Raw genomic sequence first — 14,736 nt, 5'->3', positions numbered from 1 at the left:
GTGTTTAGTCAAATGTATGGAGGAAAAACAAAAAAAAACACCTCGTCACCATTAGTAAAGACAACATTGGAGCAAGTACAGAGTTCACATCCTAAGTTTTTACAGCATTAAGGAACAACAACAAAAAAAGATGATTCGATCACAGATGTTGAAAAACCACCTTTCCAAACACAAGATGAAAACATTTCTTCAACTTAAAAGCCTCTAGTGCTGCTCAGCCTTCGAGGCAGCAGAGAAATTAATCCCAACTCCTCTTCACTCCTTCCATGGAGCAGAGGGAGGCACGACAGACAACGAGGCCATACACAAACTTTATATTACTAGCAGAAAGCAAAGAAACCCAAGAGAACAATGCAGTTGCAAACAGTTATTTCACCTCTCCCCAAGATGTCAGGAAAAAAAAAAGTTGGCTGGCAAAACAAACAAACAAAAATATTCTGCCTTTAAACACCTGTGTTTTGTTAAAATTCAATTATGACATTTATTTCTGTGTCGCTTTTACTCCTTACATGAAAACTACCCTGAACAGGTAAAGTTGGAAAGGACATCTGCAGGTTGTCTACTCCACCTCTGCTGCTCAAAGCCATGTCCACCACAGCACGTTGGTAATGGCTGTATCCAGTTAAGTTTAAAGTTACGAGCAAGGATGGAGATGACACCACCTTTCTGGACCACCTGTCCAGTGTTCAATCATCCTTACAATTTCTTTTTCAATTATGTCTATATGGAATTTCCCATATTACGATTTGTGCCCACTGCCTCTTGTCTGGTCTCTGGACAATATTGAGAAGAGTCTAGATCTGTTCTCTTTACCCACCCTGTGAGGTATTCATACACACGAGATCCTCCTCAACCTCCTCTTCTCCAGCTGGCAGCAATCCCAGCCTGTCTTCGCATGTCAGACACTCCAACCCCCTCATCATCTCTGTAGACCTATGTTGGTCTCTATCCAGCGTGGCCAGGTCCCTCTCGTACTGGGGAGCCCAGCACTGGACCCAGCACTCCAGGGGTGGCCTCACCAGTGCTGAGCAGAGGGGAAGGATCACCACCTCCCTCCCACTGGCAGTGCTCTGCCTAATGCAGCCCAGGTCACCATCGGCCTTCTTGTCTGCAAGGGCACACTGCTGGCTCGTGTTCGACTTGGTGTCCACCAGGACCCCCAGGTCCCGTTCTGCAGAGCTGCTTCCCAGGGTGGTCCCAGGGTGTCCTGGTGCCTGGGGCTGTTTTTCCCCAGGTCTAGGACCCTGCACTTCCCCTTGTTGAACTGCAGGAGGTTCCTCTCTGCCCAGGTCTCCAGCCTGTCAAGGTCCCTCTGGACGTCAGCACAGCCCTTTGGTCTATAAACCGCTCATCCCAGTTTCGTACTCCCTGCAGATGTGCTGAGGACACACCTGTCTGATCACCCAGGATGGCGGTGAAGGTGGTGAACAGTACTGGCCCTGTTACTGAGCCCTGGAGTACGCCACTAGTGACCGGACTGCAGCTGGACATCTCACCACTGCTCACGACCCTCCACGCCCAGCAGTTCGGCCAGTTTCTAGCCCCCCTCAGCATGATTTCCCCTTCATAAAACCATGTTATGCTGACAGCTGCTAAACACCTTCCAGCCCGTCATACTTGGGAATTATTCCAGCTCCCGTTCTCCATCTTTTCCAAACTAAATATTTTTCACATCTACACAAATACATACACTCAACAGTAGTTGCACATCTAATAGCTGGGATGTCCTTAAAACAACCGACAATCTCACGCCGCTCCTTAAAAAACTGCTTAGTCCAGCTAGGCACTGAAACAACAATGCTTCTTTTTTCTCTGGCAAATGTATCTAAACCGATAGAAATGCTGTTGCAGCTGTAATGGCCAAATGATCTCAGAGAGGCTAGGAAAACACCCCCACCCCCCAAACACACTCGTTACTTAACGTTGGGAAAAGAGTTTACCAGGCACACTGTATGACAATCATGCCTACAAGACCTTTTCTCTCCTTTAGAGGAGACATTTAAATTAGGAGAAATTTAAATTTAAATTAAGCATTTTGTTAAAAACATCTCTGCAGAGCTAGTTTTATTCCTGTATTTTGTCGTGCTCTTGACAGAAGTAGCTCCCCTTCACAGATTCCCAGGCCTCCCAGCAATCGAGACATTAGGAATCTTAGGGTTCATCTTCTCCATGCTTTTTTCCACAACTTTTTTCACCTTCTGTCTTCCCTTCAGGCTGCAGCGAAGACAATTATCAGACCACAAACTGTGCTAAGAAGGTGCCTTGTGCTTACACCATCACCCCAACGAAGGGCGGGTTTGGTACTGCCCAGTACGCGTATCCAGAACGTGAGCATCCTTTCAAACCCACTACAAATTCATCAAAAAACTTTGGCCCGCAAAGAAATGATGCAGTATTCCCAAATTCCAGACAGCTCTAGACATTTCCAGGTACTAGATAAGCCAGGAGCTGTGTGGCTAACTGGTGGCTCAGCTCTGCAAGCCTTACAGGGATGGCAGGCTGCAGTTGTGGTTTTGTACCGTATTATGCATCCGACTAAGTGCTTCAAACACAAGCTGTGGCATTACACTGCAGTGGAAGAGCAGATTACAACACGAATCCTGTATTCTTTCACCAATTTAGTGATGTACTGCCAAAAAAAATGGAGCCCATTATAAAAGCTATGTTGTACATTTGGCCAGGGCACATCTACCATGGTTTTGATAGACCAAGGATGATCGTCTAACAATAGTTCCTACGATATTCATACCCGCTGCAGTGAAGTGGTTGACTAAAATATTTTAAACAAATTTGGACATACTCCCAATGAGATTATAACAATTTTCAGGCAGCTGAAACCTTGGGCCAACACTAGTTGACAGCATCCATTTAAAAACTCTTTCACACTTGTGCAAAGTTAAATCAACTTGGCACTCGCTCTGGTAGCCAATTGTCTCCTTAAAGTATGAGCTCTATTCATTCCATTGAATTGCTGCATTAAGGGGACAGTTGGCTGGCATGGGGAGGCTTGGGCTGATTGACAATGTGCTTTAGTCACAAAGAAGTTGCAGCAAGAGTTTCTAAAAACCAGAAAAGCAGTTAGGACGCTGAATAGATGAAGCTAGCTGAAGACAACAAAAGTACAGGATGTTTCCGGGAAGAAGCCCGTGCTTCAATAACCTTCCTAACTACGGCTAATCTTAAAGCCCCTTTTAGGTTTTGATTTGTAAATTTAGCACCTCAAGTATGACAGTGAATGTTAATTTACTGCTTAACCCCACCCCGGCGAAATATTGCAGCGGCAGTCAGGATTTGGGGAATTTTTATTTTTGCAGAGCTGCGAAAGCTTAAACAGCTTAGAGCGCCGTGGATCTGCATTCTTCCCACTGATGGGATTTCATTTTGCTTGTGAAACATTAATAAAGGAACGCTGAACAGCATTTACGCACTCATTCTACGATTATTCTACGGGGATTACAACGTGCCAGCCCTTCTTCCCTTTGTGGAGCTTCAAAGAGGCAATAAAAGAAAGCCATCCAGTGCTTAGGTCAAAATAGTTGCAGAGACTTGAATTAATTTGCGATCCCAACAGATACTAGAAGCACTGAAAGAAAGACTTGATAAGCAAAATTGACACACGATACATTTTACACGAAGTATTACACAATAGTACATGAGTAATCACTGTATTTCAGTTCATTCTGCGAATTCTCTCCCTTGTTTGCGTACACAACACAGACAACACCACTGCGTAAAGCACAAAAGAGATGCCAAAGACGCTATTGTCTGTTGTGGAAGTCGGTGAAATTACTCTGCATACCCCTGGTAAACACACAGGCTGATACCAGCCCAGCTTCTGGTGTAAGCGCATCTCCTTCCCACCTCAGCAAGACCACGGAGAGCCCCTCAGAAGACCTGCCCAGATGCTGAGGCTACGTGAAGCAGGTGAAAATACAGAAGCCCCCCAAACCCCACATAACTAGTAATATAAATCATATCAAATTTAAATGGCATATAGAGCCCTTTAAGCAACTGAGAAGGTGAACGGCTTGAAAATTTGCTAACAGTTCAGAAAGTGTTTGTGTTTTCTCCTCGTATTTCTTACATCACACATGCACAAGAGTTCATAAACAGGTTGCGGCTTTCCGGTGCTAAAAGACTGATACTGTAAAATATCTCTAGTCAAAAGTAAGTGACATCTGAAATTGCTCAGTGCAGTGAAGCAGAACAACCGATTCTATCTAACTGGAAAAAGGAAAAAAACTTCTTTGATTCACTGCTAAATGAGCCTAGCTGTTTGAGACAGCAGATCCAATTTCACTCCTGTAAAGGCAGGCCACACTTCTTTGTCTTCATTTTATACTCCAGTGAAGCCTACTTCAATACAGTTGCCTCCACTTATCCCAGCGGACAATTTGGTCCTTTTATGTAAAGCTAAACCAACTCTCCCTGAAGTCAAGAGGAATTTTGCACTTAACTTCAACGTGAGAAAGGATCAGGTCCTAGAACAGCAAAACTAAAATATCCGTGAATAAGAACAGATTCGGGTTTTTCCACTTCCTAATTAGTTGAAAAAAATCATACAATTGATTTGACTAAATGAACAATTCAAAAATGGAAAAAAGTCTGATTTCCACTTCAGTTTAAAGCATGTAAGAAGTTGCTTAATATGGCAAGGTTTTAAAAATAATAATAATAATAACCCCATTCCAATTTTCTGGCCGTAGAGCTGCATCATTTAATGCATCCCGCTTTGTCTTTTCAGTTTCACAGGAACCGAGAGGCAGGGAAAAGTCCAAGTCTAGGAAACAGGTCAACAGAAGCAACAGGTCAATTGCACAGTTTGCAAGCTGTACAAGTCATGCAGCAACAACACTTACACACTTCCCAATTGCCCATCAGCATATTGGGGTTTCCTCAAGAATCTCTCACGCTGCGATTGCTGGCTCCAAAGTTTTGGCAGGTTCCTTTATCAGCCTGAAGATGAACTGATTCAGACATCTAAATTATCTGGTTACCTGCTTATACTATATGACATCTAACGCAGTAAGTAACATTAACTTCTGAGTATTCTTGCAAGAGCAAAAGGAAAATATACCAGTTCTGCACAGGCAAACAGAGTCATATGCTAGCTGGGCACAAGCCATGTTATAATGGAAAGTTACCTGTCCGGTTGCATTTTTTAATATTTAAAGTTGAGAAATAAGTATTTATTTTTAATTACAACATCTATTTATAGTAAGACCTAAATTTACTGTTAGGAAAACCTATATTAAGTCCAATTGTATTCAAATTATGCTAGCTAACAAAATTTTAAACCAATTCAAATCAGGCAGAGCTCACTTGTAACCAGCGTTCAAATTCTGATTCAAGGTGATGTACCTTAACCACCAGCTTCTCTTACAAGTATGGAGGATTTCCATCCAAATTATATAAATATCAGTTCACTACAATCTGTGAAACATTCAGGCAAAATATGATCAGAAGAGGCCAGATTGTTGTTCATGTCTTCAAAGAAAACTAAAACTTACAAGTACAGATCCATTCATTCTAACATTTCAGAGCTTTTGGTAACCAAAACCAATTAACAAATGGAAGCTAACATTCCCTTTTGTAAATAAACCCATCAGATTTAAAACAAAATGGGCTTTCCATTCAAATTATCACCTTCTAAAACCTTATCTAAAAGTCAACATGTTAACAACTTACACCTTAAAATATAACACTGGTTATTTATATGAATTTCAATCACAGCTCCCATTCAAATGCCACTGAACACAAAATGGAAAGAAAAAACTATCTCGCAAATAAATTTCGCTTTCATTGTTTAACAAATATACACATAACTTAAAAGAGTTATTAAGACATTTTATTATTAAACAGTACAATTGGAAAATCCATGTCACTGGCAAAAAAACTAGCAAGATTAGCACAAACCCTACTATACAGTTATAGTCAACTTATTTTATTGACCTGGAATACTCAGCCTCTTTGTCTGGGAAAAGAGCTAAGAAGTACAAGTACAAAACCAGGTTAAAATATTCATTTAAAATACCATATAAAATCAAGGTGCCGTGCTTGTTAACTTAAGTCACTTTACAAATCACCCTGTATTAACTCGGCCATGGTTTTACCATGTACACACCAAATGTAAATAGTATTTGGATGGTACATCAGACTTAAGCTAAAGGTGGAAAAAAAAAAGTTAATAAAAAAAGTCCTACATTTAATAACCAATGCAAATTAATTCAAGAATACTTAAATATACCTACTTTGTATGAACAAACCAATTTTATTTTCAGAGCAATATGGTTTCCATCTCTAAACTATCACTTGCGCCTTTTTTCGTGTATCATGATAACCTGAATCAATCAGTTCTACAGGTTTTTACGGTGTATGAAATATTTCCTAAAATGAAAAAGGAGATTGATATCTTTAGCAAATTATATAATATATATAATTATTCAGCAAGCTACTTTTAAAGTGATAAGAGCAACCTCAATCACTATGATTTATGACTTGCGTTTTAAGTGTAGAACTGTACTTCAAGTACAAAGCTGTACTTAAAAGTAAAAAAAAAAAAACAAGAAAATTATAGTCATATTACTATTGCATTTTAGCCTCTAACACCATGTACAAGTCACTGCTCAATTTTTGTGTTATTTCAGGAATTGAGAGTTTTGTCCTTGAATTTTGCTCACTCATTTGAAAACCTCAGAATGCATAAAAAAAAAAAAAAGCCAAAACCAACAACATAAAACACCAAAAAAAACCAACATAACCTTTTTTTCTAACCTTCAAAGAATATTAATACAATACCTACTTACTTTTCAGGCTTGAAAAAGTATAGCTGCTGAGAAAAGCAATTTTATTCAGGACAATTTCCACTGACTACTGTAGCTCAGGAATTATCCTGTTTTTCCCTACAATTCTTTGTTTCACAAGTACTTGTTTTCAAAAGGAATAGTATTTTACTATATACATTCCTGATTAGAGTATTTAACTTTACAATGAAAAAGGAATTAAATATGGGTGTCTACAGTGAGAACAGTATACCCCCTCTCTCTCCAAAGCATGCTTTCCAGTTAGGTACAGATGAGATCTGGACTGTACTATTATAACTTTTAACAACCCCTTAAACCAATCTTCAAAAATCTGTTAAAACCCTCCCTTTGATTTCAGGAGGTTGTCATTCTATTAATGTGCCTTCTACCTAGAACTTGGGGGAGGAACACAGACATGCACAAAAAAAAAAAAAAAACAACCGAAAACATACTTTGGCAAAAGTCCCAAATATCAAGTGCCTCAGAAACTAGAAAGCACGTGTACATTTTGAGATACTACAGCTGGAAGAAAACCTGAATACTTTTCATATAAAACAGGCAGAATCAGAACCACCACCTGTAGCTGAACAAACCTACTCTGAAATTTTCCCCGTAAGTGATGTTCCAAAAACTTTTACTGGAGACTTCATTATTTCTGAGTTCGGGATAAACTCTTAATATCTCTAAATAATCTCTTAATAAAGAGATATTTGGTCTAGACTTTTGGTCTGATCCATGACAGCTGTCCTTTCAGGAGGCTTTATGTACTGAATATGAGCATCAAAGAGGAAAAACACTGTTACAACTTAAGATAAAAAAAAAAAAAACAAAACCAGACAAACCCAGGTTTCCAACGCCCATGCAGTAGGAACAGCCTTCTTACAACAGTGACGCACAACTCACCTGGGCTGGCCATCGCTCAAAGCAGAGAAAGGCCTTTGCCCCAGGGATGTTACCTAAGCCTTACATAAATTTGCATTAGGAAACATAATAATCTGTGCTTTCAGGTTCACTTGTCGCATATTGCAAGACTTTCTACTAAGGGAAATTACCCAGTGGGTAGGTAAGGCGTGCAGCTTCATAGTAGCACCAAAGGAGTTTGCACCTACGTGGAAACATGGACTACTTTGACTGAATTACTGAAATCAGAGCTAATCTAAAATACTAAATCATTAAAAAAAATCAGAAGTAAAACATTCTGCCTGCACATTTTGTTTTCAGCTCCAAACATTATGGGAAAAGGGACACAAAACATTCACTTCTACCACCATGTGCCTTCCTCCCATTCCATCTCACCCTTGCTTAGTCCTTACATGAACATAAAAGCCACGTCTTTAAAACGTGAAGTTCGCTACTAGGTTCCATGCAAATTTTTCATTTTAAAATCACATAAAACAGATTTATATAACATTTTTAAACTGTGTTTGGAAACCACTCACTCCAAACATATTTCAGACCTACACATGGCCCTTAATTTTCAGTTTCTCACAGGATAACTTTGTTAATTTTTTTCCGAAACACCAAAAATTTTGCCTGTGAATATGCTTCTGAAGACCTCAGTTTGGAAAGTACTGAGATAAGGTTTTAATCTCAAACTGCAGACATTCAGAAAAATAATATCAGAATCAAAGAAAATTTTTTAAAAAAGGAAAATGTACTACTAAACTTGCTGATTTTAAGAAGTTTACAGTATAGAACTTTTGTTATTATATTTGGATTTCCTTTCTTGACCACATAATAGCTCCTTGAAACTAACATTTTTCTGCCAATCTGTAGGAAAAAGCATTAACAGGTAAATGTAGATTTTGAAAACTGGAATATTGCCTATATATTAATTCTGTATTCATTTTTCAGTGGAGCATGCTTTGACCAAAACCTTAGCTGTGTCTCCTCTCCGATGCACACACATTATTCAGTTAAACCCACTGAAAGAACATCTCACCAGCAGTCCATCTAACCCCAATCTCTCCCTGAATTGGATCAGAAGCCTACCACTAGCACCTACTGCCTGGGATGGCAAGCTGTGCCGTGTCTTCAGGGTGTTCAGGAGCATAAGAACCAAGAAAGCCGGTGCCAAGGACGGTTTCTGGACTTTGTGGTACTGTCACTGGCAAAACAGAGTAGTTGTGTTGAACAAGCCAGGCTGGTGAAGACAACCAGAAGCATGAAGAGTGTAGAAGAGTAGAGCAAGGTATATACATAAGCACTTGGGAGGGTTTTGTTTTGTTTTTTAATTAATTACAAGTGTAGTGATTTTAGTTTCCAATAAAATGTTCTTGAAAAGCAAGGAAGTACAACACAACTCGGACCTATTTTTTCCTTCATCAAATTTTACGCATAAATATTAATTTTGTTGTCTAACCGCACTTAAAAATAACTTATTAGCATGGGATTGTTCAGCATTAATTTGTTTTATGTCGTCTTCTCCTGGCTGACTGCCAAAAGCAGTTACCACGCTACACAACTGCAATACACAAGGGATTCAGGGTACCCTCTAATTACTCTTTAAACACCTCACTTAAGCACTGTCTTTTATTACAGTCGTGAGGGCATTAAGTACGGTTGAAAATTTCAGAACCTTTAGCCCAGATAACTGCATTTTTCTTCCTGAAGCTGAACTTTCCCAGCACGGAGTAGAAGCATTAGAAGGTTTTCCTGAACCGTGGACAAACATTTCGAGCTGAGCACGGACAAACATGAATGCTGTCCTCTGCTCCTACTGCTCTTTTGCTATGGGGCCATCGATCCTGGTAAGCATACCTGAGACCTGACTGCATTTATGCTCTGTTATTCACACTGTGGATAAAACACTTCTACTGTCTCATTTTTATAAGGTTAGAAGGTGCTTTGGGCATGTGGAAAGGAAGGAAGTTAACCCCAGTGAACCAAAGCCCCCCGATATGAAGACTAACTTGAAATATCAGATTAACGCCACCAAACGTGCCGAAGTTTCCCCAGAAACAAGTTAGAGACCCCGATCTACAAAGATTAACTCCTGTGACCGTGTTTACTCAGCTCACCAGCAGTGTAACTAAATGAAGATACTCACTTCTGTAAGCCTCATTCTAAAATCCAAACAGAAAGCATGGCTCTAAGCTTCTGAAGGATCATTTATTTTTTCTCAGACATCTCTAGACTTCTGGTGTGAAGAAAACCACAGAAACATGTATCTTAAACCACAGAAGTTTTGCTTCCTCCTGAAGTACTGATTTGAAAGACAAGCTTTTTGAAGTTCAGTAGCACCACCAGAATTCACAACTTACATAAACGCTTGAGATTTAAGTATGTGTATTGATTATATCTATCTTATATAATGCTATTACGATAACATTTGCCTTCCAAAAATACAAAGATAAAACAGAGCTAGCCTAGCCAAAAAAAGGTCATCTAACTCCATATGTGGCCTCTCAGAGTACTCAAAAAGTTGAAAACCATATAATGCCTGCCTGAGGTTTTGGTGGTCACTACTTCCTTGGCACTCTCCAGCCATATCCTGTAACATTACGTAAGACTACAGTCAAGAAAAATCGAAACAAAACCCCAAACTCAGCGATAACAGTCAGCATGGCTAAAGATGCGCTTGCTGACAATCCCTTCTGCAGCATCCCGCTCAGCTGCGGGGTCGGACAAAAGCCTACAGCAGGCAGTCCCCAGAGGAGACCCTTGGCCCAGGGACTCTTTGCAGCAGAGTGCAGCTTTCACTTACTAATTTTTGGGACAGAGCATGAGACCGAGTGCAAGACCCAGCACTCCACACAGGCACCTACCTGAAGGGACAACAGAAAGGGATGCTTGGTGGCTTTAATCCCATCGCCAGTCACGTTTTTAAAGAATATCCATTTAAATATAAAGAGAATAAAACTTGTGCGCAACTAATAACTTCTTTACTTCTCTCACTACCATTACTATCATCTTGATCTCCGATCCCTCGACCAGCCGTGTGTGTTAACGTTACCTAAGGGTGCAGTCCCACTCGCTTCACCAACCTGCCTCGGTGCTGATCGCTGCTTTGATGCACTGGCACCATTAAGAATAAATCCTATTCCCATAGGTGGAACTGGCAGTAAGAATGACCTCTGAAAGACTAAAATTAAACTTGTCCTGCAGTTAGCTGACAGCATCTTCTCAATACTACTTCTTCCCTTCAGCATACAGATGGGAATTTGTTCAGGTTTGCCTTCAAAACCTGGCAACTGCTAACACGCTCTGGAACCCCACAGCTCCAAGTCACTGGTTTGAATGCAGCCCAGGACTGCAGCGACTGAAAGAAGTTACCATATGGCAACCGTAAGGCAGTTTGTATTCAAAATAAAAATCATTAACAAGAAATAGTGGTCGCTACATCATAAAATCCAGCACCAGAGAGCAGCACCCTACTGGCATTCTCAAGGAGAGAAATGAAATAAAGACAGAGAATGAGCTATCTTCTCGTAGTCAAAGGTGGTTCCTCTGGGACCCTAAAAATCAGCCCCTACTTTTAACAGTAGTTTTAGAAACTACATTTCTTCCTCAATACCGGACCTGTTCTGTCAACTTACAGAGGATTTCCAGTGCTAGAAGCCGAAACCTTTCAGAAGGGCTTCTCAAAAACTGGAGACTGCACAGGCATGGAAGGTGTCCTACCTGACAATATCTGCCCAATACGACACAGCCGAATAAGCAAGCGCTCTTGAAGTAGTCTGCGTGTTAATACTGACACCGATTTCTAAATTAACATCAAGTTAGCGTACTCAAACTGTGATCAAAGTACAAGGCAAAACAGTCTGATCCAAATGGGAAATAAAGATGAAAGAATGTATTTCTCTTAACTATCAGTCTGAACATGAGGAATCAGCTACTGGAAACGTGCTGCTTTTGCCCACATACAGAGCATATAGGAAAGTAAAACCGTGCAGCTACCGCGTTCATAAAGTAAACTTTGGCCACATGAACTGACATGAGCCACAACGCAGACGTTCACATCCCTGTCACATGATGACAATCTTTTATCAGCGTGAACACAGTCCTGACTTATCTTCTGGAATTGCAGGAAGTACACAGGTCTCAAAACAAAGAATATTCCTCCGGTGCAGAACAGTATTGTTAAAGAAAAAAAAAAAACAACTAAATTATAAACTGCAATTTTTCAAGAAATAATTCTGGTACTCACTATGCACCACACCAAAGATTTATTAAGTGTGACACTCCTTTAGCTATTTCAAACAAGTTGGCTATTCCAATATACTTTTAGTGCCATTCATTTATTTCATAGCCAGAGAACTGTTAGGTCGTAAATATTAAAAAAATAGAATAAAATAAATCCCTCTTTATAATATGAAATACAGATTACAGCTACCACGGCCTCACCCTCACTCCAAATGAAGTTCTCCAGATTTCAAAGAGGAGTACTAGGGGTTCAAAAATTAGGAAGTTATTAAAAACTACACAGGCAGCTCTGCGAACAGCAGAACCGGTGAAGCCTAATTTCCTGCGTCGATTTCCAGCTCGAATGAAGTGCTCATGTGAACTCTCCGGTGTGCAGCTTAAAAGCTCTTTTCTACCTGGCTTCCTTACTTTCGCAAATTCCGTACAAATTGTCCACCTGGGAGACCTCTGCTGCCAAATTTGTTTGAAATTGGCTAACAGCTGGAAGATTTGTTAGAGAGACTGACAGGCACACAGATGTTGCAGTTGCACTTGAGTTGCACTTCTTGAGGAAATAAAGCTAACAAAACTGGTGGAATAAAACAATTATTGGCAATCACTGTTACCAACTATTGACACAGTTTTATATACTTGGTATTGTGGGTGCTTTTTTTTTTGTTTTGTTTTGTTTTTTTCCTGAAATTCAGCACAGTCCCTTTGAGTGCCAGTGCTGCTCTCCTTCTGTTCATGTCACAAATGCTACCTCATCCTGAAATTAACCCTCGCACCCTGGCTGTACAAAACACACCCAGGGTCTCTGCTTTACGCACATGTTCAGTAGAAACCCCCTACAGCTGAATTTACAAACATGCATAGGAAACACACACACGAGTTCTGGTTTTTTTTTTGGCTGGAAAGGAACAATCCTTAAACTTACCAAGCCTGTAGAAACATACAGTTGTTGTGGTGTATGAAGTACAGTGTTATAAACATAACTGACAACGTGGTTTTATTAGAAAGCCTTCTTTATAGTCTTGGTTTCCAAAAATGAAAAAGAAAAGAGACAAGTAAACTTTTGTATCTCGCTTCCTCAACTAAAGGTCAATTTTGCTTGCAAAATTTGTCTGAAATTTCATTCAGCTGCTGACGAATTGTTAAGAAAAATACAATACACTTTCCTTGGCAACACATCCTAGGTTTTAAGCTGGGTTTGTCTTAGCCTGCCAGTTAAAGTAAATTCATACAGCTATTTTCTAATTAACAACCAGCCTCTGCCTGGGCTCAAATTCAGCAGGTAGGCCTGAACGAACCTTCTCAGCAATCACGAGGTTCGCTCGTATTCATATCCTACTTTCTCTGACACAAACTGGCTCGTGCCTCTGTAGACATCCGACATCTGGAAGGGACCATCCTGAAGCAAACGCAGTGAACCCGTGCAGGGTGTAGGGCAGGGAGGCAACGCGCTGCTAGCCCTTCGCCTGGAGGGACGCGCACGTAACTCCACTCACCGCACGCCTGGGGGTCTGCAGCAAGAAAAGTTGCACGCGGTGTCTGCGGGGATGGGGGCCTGTGTGTTTTTAATGCTTTTTTTTAAAAAAAAATAAAAAAATGTAAGGAACATGAGGAGGTTTGATGAAGTGTTATGACTGAATATTCAAATTAATGACTCAGAAATCTCAAGCAGTCGTGTTCCTGCTAGGTGGAGGGACGCAAACCAGAACACCGAACGAAAAAAAAAATACATATATATATACATATATAAAATAAAACAAGCCGAGGCGCGCACAGCCCCTTCGGAAACCAGTTTCCTGGATCTCGCCCCAAGGCCCCCCCACAGCGACCGCGGCCCCGCTCCGAGCCCTCCCCGGGGGTCCCCGGGGAGCCGCAGCCGGCCCCGGGCCGTGCCTCCTCGCCCCCCCCGGGTGCGGTCCCCCCCAGCCCCGCCACCTCCCCCCTCGGTGCCCCGGCGGGGCCCGGCAGGAAAGTTGGCGAGAAACTTCGGGCGGAGGAAGGGGTCGCGGCGCGGGGAGAGGCCGGGGGAGGGCGGCCGGGGCCTAGCGCCTCCGCTGCGGCCGCCGCCACCGCCGCCGCCATCGCGGCCGCCTCTCCCCGCGGGGCGGCGGAGCGCGGCCGGGTCCTCACCTGCCTGTCCTCGGCGGCGCCGGTGGGAGAAGGAGGGGGGAGAGGGAAGGAAGCGGGGCCCCCCCCGCTCCTCCCGGAGCCGCGGCGACCCGGGGAGGGAAGGGGGGGAGGAGGGGAAGGGAGGAGGGAAGAGGAGCGGGAGGAGGAGGAGGAGGAGGGAGCCGGGCGCTCCGGTGCGTGCGGGGAGCCGGAGCCTGGCGGCGGGAGGAGGAGACTCCCCGCCCCTACGGCCGGGCTTCTCCGCCGGGCACCGCCGGCCCCTCCTCCGCCTCGCCTCGCCTCGCCTCGCCCGGCCTCGCCTCGCCCGCCGCTGCCTCCGGGCGAGGCTCCCCGCCCGAGTCAGAGGCCGCGGGGAGGAGCCGGGCGGCCCCCACGCCGCGGGATGGCGGCGGCGCGGCCCCCTCCGGCCGAGCCAACATGGTGGCGGCGCTGCCCTGACGGCGGGGAGGCGGGGGGCAGCCGTCCCCGCTCCCCGGGGGCGACCCCCGCGGGCTGGGGTGGGCGTAGGGGGGTCCCCCGGGGTAGCAGGGAGCAGCCCGAGCTCGGCTGGTGCCCCCCCGGCTTCACGCCGGTTCAGGTGTGTGAGCTCCTTCCCCTCCGCCACACCGCCAAGTGGCTCCCAAAAGCCCGGCGAGGCGGGAGCAAGGCTCCCTGAGCTGCCTCATGT

General features: G+C 43.0%; 1 protein-coding gene across 1 annotated transcript in view; it reads right to left on the bottom strand.

Moving 5' to 3' along the window:
- Positions 1–14,331, bottom strand: part of YES1 (YES proto-oncogene 1, Src family tyrosine kinase) — a 52,245-nt gene extending 37,914 nt beyond the window's left edge. Inside the window, exon 1 of the mRNA XM_080581114.1 lies at positions 14,070–14,331. The gene's annotated coding sequence lies outside the window, so the exon portion shown is untranslated. The remainder of the gene's footprint in view (positions 1–14,069) is intronic.
- Positions 14,332–14,736: the final 405 nt, after the last annotated feature.

The sequence above is a fragment of the Anser brachyrhynchus genome (genome assembly GCF_964034855.1).
Source record: "Anser brachyrhynchus genome assembly, chromosome: 2".
In the NCBI taxonomy this organism is placed as follows: domain Eukaryota; kingdom Metazoa; phylum Chordata; class Aves; order Anseriformes; family Anatidae; genus Anser; species Anser brachyrhynchus.
The sequence above is the reverse complement of the archived record's forward strand: the minus strand, read 5'-3'. Positions and strand labels throughout refer to the sequence as shown.